The sequence below is a fragment of the Delphinapterus leucas genome, chromosome X, assembly GCF_059928025.1.
Source record: "Delphinapterus leucas isolate spDelLeu-1000000601 "Yukka" chromosome X, BTC_Dleu_Yukka2, whole genome shotgun sequence".
Classification (NCBI taxonomy): domain Eukaryota; kingdom Metazoa; phylum Chordata; class Mammalia; order Artiodactyla; family Monodontidae; genus Delphinapterus; species Delphinapterus leucas.
In genome coordinates, this window is record NC_143150.1 from 16,779,877 (window position 1) to 16,794,792 (window position 14,916).

Here is a 14,916-nt window from a genome sequence, read left to right on the forward strand (position 1 = left end):
AGCCTGCGTGTCCGGAGCCTGTGCTCCGCAACGGGAGAGGCCACAACAGTGAGAGGCCCGTGTACCGCAAAAAAGAACAAAAAGAACACCAGGGTGGAGTTGGCCTTTACCTAAAAGTCATGTGACTTACCCACCTTATAATCCTCGAGGATTATGAAAAATCCAAGAAAATGGTGTGGATCAATAAGTCTTTCCCTGATGTAACCTTAAAATTGAAGCTGTTTCCACGTTTTTTGGTTTGATGTGTTATTTGTTCATGTGCCATCTGTACTTCTGACCCTTCTCCATGCTACCCGAAGGCCACAGACATGTGAACTTTGGCTACTCACCTTTGGAGAATGTTTACTCACATAGAGTCTGGGGGATTTGGAGTCAAGAGGGGCCCTCTTGAGAGAAGCTGGAAAAGCTGCTGCGTTTACAAGTGGAAAGTGCCCTGATTTACTAGGGTAATTAGGGCTTCAAGAAGGCCACTTGGGGGTCTTGATTTGTCTCCCTTGAGGTTTGAGAGAGACAGTGGGAAGAAGTCAGAATCATAAATAAATTTAAAATGGGAGTGACTGGGAAGGTAGGGGGAGTTCTCCCCTGTGTGGAGGCTATGTGTTGCGGAACTACAGGGACTCAAGGCCCAGAGATGTGGTCTCCAAAGTAGCCATGAAACACCTCAGCAAGGGACAAAATTTAAACAGTCAGATTTAAACAGCTGCTAAACTGCATCCAGATAGGGAGATTGGTTGTGACCCTGACCTCTGGTTCCTCCCTGTGCTCAACAGACCCTGGGGGACAAGTGGTTGCAAAAGGGGAGGGAAGCAAATGCTGGCTGATTCCCAGTGGAAGCATCATACCGCACCTTGCTCCCCTTTCCTACTGCAGGCTTCAGCCTGGGCCAGGCCTGAACTGGGGGAAGGGAGAGGCTTTGACACTGAAAGAAGGTTAGAGTTGTGATTATTACCTTGAACAAGACATACAAACTACTGAACACTGATCATGTGGAATACTAAGGTCACCAAAGACCTGGTAGTGATCAAAAAAGTCATGAGGCTGACGCTGGGATTGATGAGGGGGACCAGAGAAGGAAGAACCCAGTAGAATGGAGTTGGCTGAGGCATTGGGAAGGGTTAGAGAACAAAATTATTGTTTTTTTTTAATGGGAAAATGATAGTTTTATTTCTATCACAGAGACTAAAGAAAACACATCTTTACATAAGAAACAACAACATGAATATAATAGATTATTTTACCAATTGAATACTGTAGTAAAGATGGGCCTCAGCTAATTAGAGTGATACAGAATTAACAGAGCCAAGTTAATGGGAAGCATGGCATGAATCAATGCTTATGGCAGTGGTAACCTTGAACCATGTCATAACAAAAAAAGAACAGAAGGATGGAATAAGGCCATTTAACATAAACAGAATGACCCTAGAAGTTTAGAACTAATGATCATGAGAAATTAAAAATCCTTCACTCAAACCACTTAGATTTAGTTATTTATTTATTTATTTTTAACATCTTTATTGGAGTATTAATTGCTTTACAATGGTGTGTTAGTTTCTGCTTTATAACAAAGTGAATCAGCTATACATATACATATATCCCCATACCTCCTCCCTCTTGCCTCTCCCTCCCACCCTCCCTATCCCACCCCTCTAGGTGGTCACAAAGCACTGAGCTGATCTCCCTGTGCTATGCGGCTGCTTCCCACTAGCTATTTATTTTACATTTGGTTGTGTATATATGTCAATGCTACTCTCTCACTTCGTCCCAGCTTACCCTTCCCCCTCCCCATGTCCTCAAGTCCATTCTCTACATCTGCGTCTTTATTCCTGTCCTGCCCTTAGGTTCAGAACCATTTTTTTTTTTAGATTCCATATATATGTGTTAGCATACGGTATTTGTTTTTCTCTTTCTGACTTACTCCACTCTGTATGAGAGACTCTAGGTCCATCCACCTCACTACAAATAACTGAATTTCATTTCTCTTTATGGCTGAGTAATATTCCATTGTATATACGTGCCACATCTTCTTTATTCATCTGTCGATGGACACTTAGGTTGCTTCCATGTCCTGGCTATTGTAAATAGAGCTGCAATGCACATTGAAACCACTTAGATTTAGATTCAGGAAAATTCATTTAATTGCGTTCATATATGTCAGCATTCTTGGAAACAGAACAAGATTAATCTCTGCTTTGTAAAAATACAATAGGTCTTGGCCACTCAATAGTTAGAAAATAAAAGCCTCCATTGGGCTTTGGTCTCCATATGTATTTATTTTGTGTAGACAACAATGACTTTTCACCATTTCCTTTCCAATAATTCCATGATTCTCAAAATGATAATTTCATTCTTTCATAGTAAAAAGTTCACCAAACCTTTTAGTACTGTTAACATTTTCACATCTGTTTGGGGATATAGCTAGTTGATTTTCTTCTGATTTCTTCCATTTTTGGAATCCCACATGACTGTAATGTTAAAGTATACCAAGAAGAATAGGAAGTTCAATCAGGAGACAAACACACCAAAACAGAGAAGAAGTCCGGTAATGTCTGAGGAGGATCCAGTGTGACAGTCATCAGTGTCACAAGGACCATAGTGATTGTTGAGATAAGAAACAAACATTGCATAATTCTGGGAAGAAATGTAAAACATGGAAGATATTTCCTAACAGAAATGGGAAAGGATTTCAACTGCAGTTCTTCTTCAGAAGTCTTTTCAAATATTGAAAAGGAAGTTGCACAAGCTATAAAAAATGCCATTATTGTCACAACTGTGGGTATCAGGAGTTCATCCTTCAATAGAAGAGGTAGCTTTGTAAACGTTGACACAAGTAAAAACCAAGCAGACATGAAAGGAAGCTCACTTAACACCAGGCAGACTGGTAATGATACCAAGAGAATGGACTTTCCATGTACTTGAAAAGAAAATTAAAAGAATGATAGTGCACAGCCAACTAGAGTAAATTTGAATCCTTTGGGAGAGGGCTGAAGTGTTCATTTTACATACAGGAAGCAGGCTGAAAAATGTAAAACAAAAGCTGATTATTATGTGGATGTGATGTGGCAGAATATCCTTGATGTTCAGAAAGACACTGAAGCCGCACCAGATATTGGCTCATTTATCCTCAAGTAATCCACGATCACCTGGAAAGAGTCTTCTCAGAACTTGCAGGGTTTGTTCCCTTTCTGTAAAGGATGACAGCCAGCAGAGAATGAAGGAAGCCACAACAGTACAAGCTAGCTTAATTAACAAACCAAATCCCTTTCCTTTGAGGCCTTTTTAAATAACACTTTCCAGGTTAAAAAAAGACGCAAGAGGGAAGAGATATGGGAACATATGTATATGTATAACTGATTCACTTTGTTATAAAGCAGAAACTAACACACCATTGTAAAGCAATTATACCCCAATAAGGATGTTAAAAAAAAAAAGGTAAGGGGTGGTAAAATTTTCAACTGTTTATAATTTATAGCTAAGCAAAATGACAGTGACCCTAGCACATTCCAGTCACAAGATACTCCAAGAATACCACACAAAGCAAAGCCAAGACTCACAGAATTATACTGAAAATGTCCATAGTTGATTAGAATGAGGCCTGGGCACAGCGATATGCATAGTGCATTAGCAATCTTTTTCTTACTTGAGATTTCTTTTAAACAACAACACTACAAAACCACTCCAGGTATGTCAATCAGCCAATCAGCAATTAACACAGTTGTACACATCAAGAGTTTATCTCCGGGTGCTGGGAAGATGGCGGAAGAGTAAGACGCGGAGATCACCTTCCTCCCCACAGATACACCAGAAATACATCTACACGTGGAACAACTCCTACAGAACACCTACTGAACGCTGGCAGAAGACCTCAGTCCTCCCAAAAGGCAAGAAACTCGCCACGTACCTGGGTAGGGTCAAAGAAAAAAAGAAAAAACAGAGACAAAAGAATAGGGACGGCACCTGCACCAGTGGGAGGGAGCTGTGAAGGAGGGAAAGTTTCCACACACTAGAAGCCCCCTCGCGGGCGGAGACTGCGGGATGCGGAGGGGGGGAGCTTTGGAGCCGCGGAGGAGAGCACAGCAACAGGGGTGCGGAGGGCAAAGCGGGGAGATTCGCACACAGAGGATCAGGGCTGACTGGCACTCACCAGCCCGAGAGGCTTGTCTGCTCACCTGCCAGGGCGGGCCGGGCTGCGAGCTGAGGCTCGGGCTTCGGTCGGACTGCAGGGAGAGGACTGGGGTTGGCGGCTCGAACACAGCCTGAAGGGGTTAGTGCGCCACGGCTAGCCGGGAAGGAGTCCGGGGAAAAGTCTGCACCTGCCGAAGAGACAAGAGACTTTTTCGTACCTCTTTGTTTCCTGGTGCGCGAGGAGAGGGGTTTAAGAGCGCTGCTTAAAGGAACTCCAGAGACGGGCGTGAGCCGCGGCTAAAAGCGCGAACCCCAGAGACGGGCCCGAGCGGCGGCTAAAAGCGCGGACCCGAGAGACGGGCGGTAGACGCTAAGGCTGCTGCTGCCGCCACCAAGGGGCCTGTGTGCGAGCACAGGTCACTATCCTCACCTCCCTTCGGGGAGCCTGTGCAGCCCGCCACAGCCACGTTTCCGGGATCCAGGGACAACGGCCCAGGGAGAACGCACCACGCGCCTCACGCTGGTGCAACGTCACGCCGGCCTCTGCCGCCGCAGACCCGCCCCGCACGCCGTGCCCCTCCCTCCACACACACCCCCCCCCCCCGCCCCCGCCGCCCGGCCTGAGTGAGCCAGAGTGCCCGAATCAGCGGCTCCTTTAACCCCGTCCTGTCTGAGCGAAGAACAGACACCCTCCAGCGACCTACATGCAGAGGCGGGGCCAAATCCAAAGCTGAGCCCCTGGGAGCTGTGCGAACAAAGAAGAGAAAGGGAAATCTCTCCTAGCAGCCTCAGAAACAGCGGATTAAAGCTCCATAATCAACTTGATGTACCCTGTATCTGTGGAATACCTGAATAGACAACGAATCATCCCAAATTGAGGAGGTGGACTTCGAGAGCAAGATCTATGATTTTTTCCTCTTTTTGTGAATGTGTATGTGTATGCTTCTGTGTGAGATCTTGTCTGTATAGCTTTGCTTCCACCATTTGTCCTAGGGTTCTATCCGTCCATTAAAAAAATTTTTTTTTCTTAATAATTAATTTTAATTTTAATAACTCTATTATACTTTTCTTTCTTTCTTTCTTTCTTTCTTTCTTTCTTTCTTTCTTTCTTTCTTTCTTTCTTTCTTTCTTTCTTTCTCTCCTTCCTTCCTTCCTTCCTTCCCTCCTTTAGACAACGAAACATCCCAAATTGAGGAGGTGGACTTTGAGAGCAAGATTTATGATTTTTTCCCCTTTACCTCTTTTTGTGAGGGTGTATGTGTATGCTTCTGTGTAAGATTTTGTCTGTATAGCGTTGCTTCCACCATTTGTCCTAAGGTTCTATCCGTCCCTTTTTTTTTTCTAAATAATTATTTTTTAATTCAATAACTTTATTATACTTTATTTTATTTTACTGTATCTTCTTTCTTTCTGTCTTTTTTCCTTCCTTCCCTCCTTCCTTCCTTCTTCCCTCCCTCCCTCCCTCCTTTCTTTCCTTCTTGCCTTCTTGCCTTCTTTCCTTCTTTCTTTCTTTCTTTCTTTCTTTCTTTCTTTCTTTCTTTCTTTCTTTCTTCCTACTTCTACTAATTCTCTCTACTTTCTCTCCCTTTTATTCTGAGCCGTGTGGATGAAAGGCTCTTGCTGCTCCAGCCAGGAGTCAGGACTCTGCCTCTGAGGTGGGAGAGCCAACTTCAGGACGCTGGTCAACAAGAGACCTCCCAGCTCCACATAATATCAAACGGCGAAAATCTCCCAGGGACCTCCATCTTAACACCAGCACCCAGCTTCACTCAACGACCAGCAAGCTACAGTGCTGGACAACCTATGCCAAACAACTAGCAAAACAGGAACACAACCCCACCCATTAGCAGAGAGGCTGCCTAAAATCATAATAAGTCCACAGACACCCCAAAACACACCACCAGACGTGGACCTGCCTACTAGAGAGACAAGATCTAGCCTCATCCACCACAACACAGGCACTAGTCCCCTCCACCAGGAAGCCTACACAACCCACTGAACCAACCTTAGCCGCTGGAGACAGACAACAAAAACAACGGGAACTACGAACCTGCAGCCTGCAAAAAGGAGACCCCAAACACAGTAAGATAAGCAAAATGAGAAGACAGAAAAACACACAGCAGATGAAGAAGCAAGATAAAAATGCACCAGACCTAACAAATGAAGAGGAAATAGGCAGTCTACCTGAAAAAGAATTCAGAATAATGACAGTAAAGATGATCCAAAACCTTGGAAATAAAATGGACAAAATGCAAGAAACATTTAACAAGGACCTAGAAGAAATAAAGATGAAACAAGTAATGATGAACAACACAATAAATGAAATTAAAAGTACTCTAGATGGGATCAATAGCAGAATAACTGAGGCAGAAGAATGGATAAGTGACCTGGAAGATAAAATAGTGGAAATAACTACTGCAGAGCAGAATAAAGAAAAAAGAATGAAAAGAACTGAGGACAGTCTCAGAGACCTCTGGGACAACATTAAACGCACCAACATTCGAATTATAGGGGTTCCAGAAGAAGAAGAGAAAAAGAAAGGGACTGAGAAAATATTTGAAGAGATTATAGTTGAAAACTTCCCTAATATAGGAAAGGAAATAGTTAATCAAGTCCAGGAAGCACAGAGAGTCCCATACATGATAAATCCAAGGAGAAACATGCCAAGACACATATTAGTCAAACTGCCCAAAATTAAATACAAAGAAAGCATATTAAAAGCAGCAAGGGAAAAATAACACACAAGGGAATCCCCATAAGGTTAACAGCTGATCTCTCAGCAGAAACTCTCCAAGCCAGAAGGGAGTGGCAGGATATACTGAAAGTGATGAAGGAGAAAAACCTGCAACCAAGATTACTCTACCCAGCAAAGATCTCATTCAGATTTGATGGAGAAATTAAAACCTTTACAGATAAGCAAAAGCTGAGAGAGTTCAGCACCACCAAACCAGCTTTACAACAAATGCTAAAGGAACTTCTCTAGACAAGAAACACAAGAGAAGGAAAAGACCTATAATAACGAACCCAAAACAATTAAGAAAATGGGAATAGGAACATACATATCGATAATTACCTTAAATGTAAATGGACTAAATGCTCCCACCAAAAGACACAGATTGGCTGAATGGATACAAAAACAAGACCCATATATATGCTGTCTACAAGAGACCCACTTCAGACCTAGAGACACATACAGACTGAAAGTAAGGGGATGGAAAAAGATGTTCCATGCAAATGGAAACCAAAAGAAAGCTGGAGTAGCAATTCTCATATCAGACAAAATAGACTTTAAAATAAAGACTATTAGAAGAGACAAAGAAGGACACTACATAATGATCAAGGGATCGATCCAAGAAGAAGATATAACAATTGTAAATATTTATGCACCCAACATAGGAGCCCCTCAATACATAAGGCAAAAACTAACAGCCATAAAAGGGGAAATTGACAGTAACACATTCATAGTAGGGGACTTCAACACCCCACTTTCACCAATGGACAGATCATCCAAAACGAAAATAAATAAGGAAACACAAGCTTTAAATGATACATTAAACAAGATGGACTTAATTAATATTTATGGGATACTCCATCCAAAAACAACAGAATACACATTTTTCTCAAGTGCTCATGGAACATTCTCCAGGATAGATCATATCTTGGGTCACAAATCAAGCCTTGGTAAATTTAAGAAAATTGAAATTGTATCAAGTATCTTTTCCGACCACAGTGCCATGAGACTAGATATCAATTACAGGAAAAGATCTGTAAAAAATACAAACACATGGAGGCTAAACAATACACTACTTAATAACGAAGTGATCACTGAAGAAATCAAAGAGGAAATAAAAAAATATCTAGAAACAAATGACAATGGAGACACGACAACCCAAAATCTATGGGATGCAGCAAAAGCAGTCCTAAGAGGGAAGTTTATAGCAATACAAGCCCACCTTAAGAAGCAGAAAACATCTCGAATAAACAGCCTAACCTTGAACCTCAAGCAATTAGAGAAAGAAGAACAAAAAAACCCCAAAGGTAACAGAAGGAAAGAAATCATAAAAATCAGATCAGAAATAAATGAAAAAGAAAAGAAGGAAATGATAGCAAAGATCAATAAAACTAAAAGCTGGTTCTTTGAGAAGATAAACAAAATAGATAAACCATTAGCCAGATTCATCAAGAAAAAAAGGGAGAAGACTCAAATCAATAGAATTAGAAATGAAAAAGGAGAAGTAACAACTGACATTGCAGAAATACAAAAGATCATGAGAGATTACTACAAGCAACTTTATGCCAATAAAATGGACAATCTGGAAGAAATGGACAAATTCTTAGAAATGCACAACCTGCCAAGACTGAATCAGGAAGAAATAGAAAATATGAACAGACCAATCACAAGCACTGAAATTGAAACTGTGATGAAAAATCTTCCAACAAACAAAAGCCCAGGACCAGACGGCTTCACAGGCGAATTCTATCAAACATTTAGAGAAGAGCTAACACCTATCCTTCTCAAACTCTTCCAAAATATAGCAGAGGGAGGAACACTCACAAATTCCTTCTACGAGGCCACCATCACCGTGATACCAAAACCGTACAAGGATGTCACAAAGAAAGAAAACTACAGGCCAATATCACTGATGAACATAGATGCAAAAATCCTCAACAAAATACTAGCAAACAGAATCCAACAGCACATTAAACGGATCATACACCATGATCAAGTGGGGTTTATTCCAGGAATGCAAGGATTCTTCAATATACGCAAATCTATCAATGTGATAAACCATATTAACAAATTGAAAGAGAAAAACCATTTGATCATCTCAATAGATGCAGAGAAAGCTTTTGACAAAATTCAACACCCATTTATGATAAAAAACCCTGCAGAAAGTAGGCATAGAGCGAACTTTCCTCAACATAATAAAGGCCATATATGACAAGCCCACAGCCAACATCATCCTCAATGGTGAAAAACTGAAAGCATTTCCACTAAGATCAGGAACAAGACAAGGTTGCCCACTCTCACCACTCTTATTCAACATAGTTTTGGAAGTTTTAGCCACAGCAATCAGAGAAGAAAAGGAAATAAAAGGAATCCAAATTGGAAAAGAAGAAGTAAAGCTGTCACTGTTTGCAGATGACATGATACTATACATAGAGAATCCTAAAGATGGTACCAGAAAACTACTAGAGCTAATCAATGAATTTGGTAAAATAGCAGGATACAAAATTAATGCACAGAAGTCTCTGGCATTCCTATATACTAGTGATGAAAAATCTGAAAGTGAAATCAAGAAAACACTCCCATTTATCATTGCAACAAAAAGAAAAAAATATCTAGGAATAAACCTACCTAAGGAGGTACAAACCTACAAAAGACCTGTATGCAGTAAATTATAAGACACTGATGAAAGAAATTAAAAATGATACAAATAGATGGAGAGATATACCATGTTCTTGGATTGGAAGAATCAACATTGTGAAAATGACTCTACTACCCAAAGCAATCTATAAATTCAATGCAATCCCTATCAAACTACCACTGGCATTTTTCACAGAACTAGAACTAAAAATTTCACAATTTGTATGGAAACACAAAAGACCCCGAATAGCCAAAGCAATCTTGAGAATGAAAAACGGAGCTGGAGGAATCAGGCTTCCTGACTTCAGACTATACTACAAAGCTACAGTAATCAAGACACTATGGTACTGGCACAAAAACAGAAAGATAGATCAATGGAACAGGATAGAAAGCCCAGAGGTAAACCCACGCACATATGGACACCTTATCTTTGATAAAGGTGGCAGGAATGTACAGTGGAGAAAGGACAGCCTCTTCAATAAGTGGTGCTGGGAAACTGGACAGGTACATGTAAAAGTATGAGATTAGATCACTCCCTAACACCATACACAAAAATAAGCTCAAAATGGATTAAAGACCTAAATGTAAGGCCAGAAACTATCAAACTCTTAGAGGAAAACATAGGCAGAACACTCTATGACATAAATCACAGCAAGATCCTTTTTGACCCACCTCCTAGAGAAATGGAAATAAAAACAAAAATAAACAAATAGGACCTAATGAAACTTCAAAGCTTTTGCACAGCAAAGGAAACCATAAACAAGACCAAAAGACAACCCTCAGAATGGGCGAAAATATTTGCAAATGAATCAACTGACAAAGGATTAATCTCCAAAATATACATGCAGCTCATGCAGCTCAATAACAAAAAAGCAAACAATCCAATCCAAAAATGGGCAGAAGATCTAAATAGACATTTCTCCAAAGAAGATATACAGGTTGCCAACAAACACATGAAAGAATTCTCAACATCATTAATCATTAGAGAAATGCAAATCAAAACTACAATGAGATATCATCTCACACCAGTCAGAATGGCCATCATCAAAAAATCTAGAAACAATAAATGCTTGAGAGTGTGTGGAGAATAGGGAACACTCTTGCACTGCTGGTGGGAATGTGAATTGGTTCAGCCACTATGGAGAACAGTATGGAGGTTCCTTAATAAACTACAAATAGAACTACCATATGGCCCAGCAATCCCACTACTGGGCATATACCCTGAGAAAACCAAAATTCAAAAAGAGTCATGTATCACAATGTTCACTGCAGCTCTATTTACCATAGCCCGGAGATGGAAACAACCTAAGTGCCCATCGTCGGATGAATGGATAAAGAAGATGTGGCACATATATACAATGGAATATTACTCAGCCATAAAAAGAAATGAAACTGAGCTATTTGTAATGAGGTGGATAGACCTAGAGTCTGTCATGCAGAGTGAAGTAAGTCAGAAAGAGAAAGACAAATACCGTATGCTAACACATATATATGGAATTTAAGGAAAAAAATGTCATGAAGAACCTAGGGGTAAGACAGGAATAAAGACACAGACCTACTGGAGAACGGACTTGAGGATATGGGGAGGGGGAAGGGTGAGTTGTGATAGGGCGAGAGAGAGGCATGGACATATATACACTAAGAAACGTAAGGTAGATAGCTAGTGGGAAGCAGCCGCATGGCACAGGGATATCGGCTCGGTGCTTTGTGACCGCCTGGAGGGGTGGGATAGGGAGGGTGGGAGGGAGGGAGACGCAAGAGGGAAGAGATATGGGAACATATGTATATGTATAACTGATTCACTTTGTTATAAAGCAGAAACTAACACACCATTGTAAAGCAATTATACCCCAATAAAGATGTTAAAAAAAAAAAGAGTTTATCTCCTATCCACGTGATATATAGAGAGCAATCTAGTCTGGATTTATAAACTCTGCCATATATGCATCTAAAAGACAACAATAAGCTTAAGGGGTGAATAATCAAATCCCCAATACTGTACCTTTTTATCACTGCTGTTAAAATTCCCTTGTTTGGTAAATTATAAGTAATTTCTTTCCAGTGTCTCTCTGCTTCATAACCACCAAACATAGGAGGTTTTCCAGTGCTAGATGACCGGTTTATTGTAAAAGGATATAGCACAGGAACAGCCAGATGGAAGAGATGCATAGTGCCAGGTATGAGGAAAGGACACAGAGCTTCCACGCTCTCGCCAGGCGCACCACTCTCCCTGCATCTCCGCGTGCCCACCAACCTGGGAGCTTCAAAATTATTGGGTTTTGACTCCTGCTTGTTCTTCGTAAGACTTCCACAGACATGAGAATGGCAAAGCCCAAATTCAGGATAGTGTTTACATGAGGGACAAATGTAGTCACTGTGTTTGAAGTTTTATTTCCTTAGCTGGGAGGTGAATATACAGACATTCCTTATACTGTTTCCCATACATTCCATACATTTTCATATTCCTGCTATACTTCATCAATAGAGAAAAAGAAAAAGGGAGATAATGAGGCAAGCAGGAACGCCCAAGAGTAAAATAATGGTATAGAGTATATCTTTCAAATATTGGTGGAAAATAACTTGGAGCCTAGAATTCTACTTCCAGCTAAACATGGGAGTGTCAGGGTGAGTTAAATGCATTTTTAATACATGAGGTGTCTTTGTGTTTCCAGGAAGCAGACGCTGAGACAGACCCGTGAATATAAATAGCTTACTTGAGAGGGAATCCCAGGGAGCAGTGGTATGGGTGTGGGGAAATGAGCCTTAGAAGGAAGGCAGCCAGTTAAGGGGGATGATCTAGGAGGTGAGAGCTGTGGGTAACTGGAGCTTATTCAGAGAGGGGGGACTATGGGAGACTGTGTAGAATGCACCTCAAATCCATCTCAAGTATGGGACAAGGAAGCTGGCGTATGTAGCCACCAAAACCCCAACTATTATTTAATAAAGCTACTTCCAGGGGTAATAAATCTCTCGCACTTCCGGCTGGCTTTGGGTCATGTCCAACATGTGCCAAGGGTGAGGAAAAAAACCCTAATGCAGAAAGTCATGGGTGGTTGTAGAAAGCAGTTTAGTGGGTGTAGAGGTGAGACCTGGCTCTGAGGAGTCAGAATCTTTTTGGCATTGTCTGCAATACTCTACCCACTGTTTGTGTGAAATTTTCAATAAACTGGAATTACATTTCCTCTCTCAGTCTGATCATGTATTAAACATCGTACCAATTAGCATATTTTGTTGAAAATTGGTTTCAGGAACCCCAGTCCCAGAGAATTGTGAGATGACTTTTCAGCTGCCTAAGAAATGTTTGCATTGCAGACCTTAAAATCTTCTAGAGAAAAAGAGAGCAAGACCTCTGTGGTCTGTTCTGACTGAAGATGTGCCCACTGGGTGGGTGGGAACGGGTCTTTCCCTGGGATTTTATGAAAACCTTGGGCTGCAGGTGTCAGCAACTCAGTTCATGTCATCCAGTCTAAAGGGCCCCAAGCTGCAACGTGTCACATCCTGCCTGAGGGGTTCCTCAGCATGCAGAGGTCAAAGAAGCTCCCCTGGTCTTCCATAGCACCTGGAACTTTTTAATATCCCTATTATTAAGCTCTGTGTTAAGGAATGAGTCGCCCATTAGGGTGTGAGCTAGTCCCACCCAGCTATGCTCACCCTTATCCCAACCAGTATACTGTCCCCATAGTGTTGTTATCGAAAGTGGGGTCCGACTGCTCGCTGCTCTGAAGCCAATAAGAGGCAAGGCTGGTGGAAAGGAATGTTTGCTTTACTTCGGAGGCTGGCAACCAAGGTGGGTGGCAGGGGAGAACTCCTGTCCAAAGGTCGACTCGACTCCCCGCCACTGACAGTCAGTGGGCAAGAGTTTCAGGGGTGTATAGGTGGAGGGAGGGGGCTACATGCAGAAACAGCACAGTCAGCTCTGACAGTCATCTGGAAATTGGTCATACGGTGGTCTGATCAGTGACATCTTGATTGTTTCAAGTACAGTTAGTCTTCAGTTCCAGGGTCGGTTTGTTCCCATTTCTTTGAGGACAGTTCTCAAAATTGTGACAGCTTATGTCATGGCTACAGCCTGGTCATCATGTAGTTAACTTCCTCCACCTGGTGTGCGTTTCAGTATCTATAAGACAGCTCACAGGATACGGCTCAGAATATTATCTATAGCCCTTAAGGAGGAACTAACTTCGCTTAATGACTAAGTTATTATTATTTTGTCCTGTTTGACTGTTTTCCTTTGCTTCTGAATTTTCTCACTTCTCTGATTAAACTTATTCTTTGACTGAAGCTTTTCTACAGATAAAAGGCAGGTGGAAGACATGGGGGGAAGTGGGGAGGGAAGGACCATAGCGTCCTGCTCTGTTTCAGTGTGTATTCCTCTCTTCAGAGATTCTCAGAAATGCTGTTCTGGGTGGTGAGCAGCTTGTAAGGGACTGAGGAGTCAGATGAGCAGAAGTTCAGTGACATTTGGGGTATTATTACCAACTAGACTCCATTTCAGCCTAGCATAGCCACAGGTGGCAACAGATGGCCTTCCCAAGCATGTGATGGAAATCCAGTAATGAATCTTTGTCCCAATTCAGATGTTGCTTGGATGCCTGGGTCCACTGGCTGCCCAGCCAAGTGTGCGGTGTCTTCCCTCAGCTGTTGGAGGTTCTCTGAGCTATCACCATCCACAGACCAGGGAGAACTTGGGGCTGGTTCAACCTCCCACCCTAACACCCCCAGAGGGACTCAGTGGCAATAAGAGGTGCCTGCTCTGGATAGAGGGGGCCTAGGTTTGGGGAAAGAGACATAACGGGAAGGGAGGTGTTACCTCAACAGAAAGGTAGGACCTACAGGGCAAAAACCAAGAGAAAACTTTGGGAATCTTGGAGGACTTTTCACATCTGCTTTCCATTTGGGATTAGCAAGTGTAAACAAACCAACCAACACACACTCATAAACAAACAGGCAAGGTGGATGTTTGCTCCTGACTGTAAGCTGAGGCAATACTACCGTTGACTTTAAGTGTTTTTTCATGTGTGGGGAATATTACCCTGGTGGCTTGATGTCCAATGTCACAGAACTAGTGTCTCACATAGTTTGAATTTTTTTTTACTTGTGAATAATTCTGTATTAGCCGGGCCCACAAGAGATATTTTGCACTTGAAGGTCATGGGATCATCAAGCACTGCTGCAACTCAAGAAGGTGGAGACAAATTTGCTGTCACCTTGTTGGTATGGGGCAGCACCTAAGTCCATACCTCCTCTATCTCCTCACACAGGGAAAACTAACATCTTTAAGATGTTGTGCCATCCTATTTCAGACCTGGGTATGCATTTGTGTTTGCCTGAGTATTCCTCTATATCCCCTCATTAGCATTTCAAAATGTTCTTTGACTTTTACGATTTTTCAAGTATATTCCTAGGCACTATATTTTTAGTTGCTT

At 41.8% G+C, this 14,916-nt stretch overlaps 1 pseudogene; it reads right to left on the reverse strand.

Moving 5' to 3' along the window:
- Positions 1 to 2,415: 2,415 nt before the first annotated feature.
- LOC111164579 (dolichyl pyrophosphate Man9GlcNAc2 alpha-1,3-glucosyltransferase-like) lies at positions 2,416 to 14,587 on the reverse strand (annotated as a pseudogene).
- Between the last annotated feature and the right edge of the window lie 329 nt (positions 14,588 to 14,916).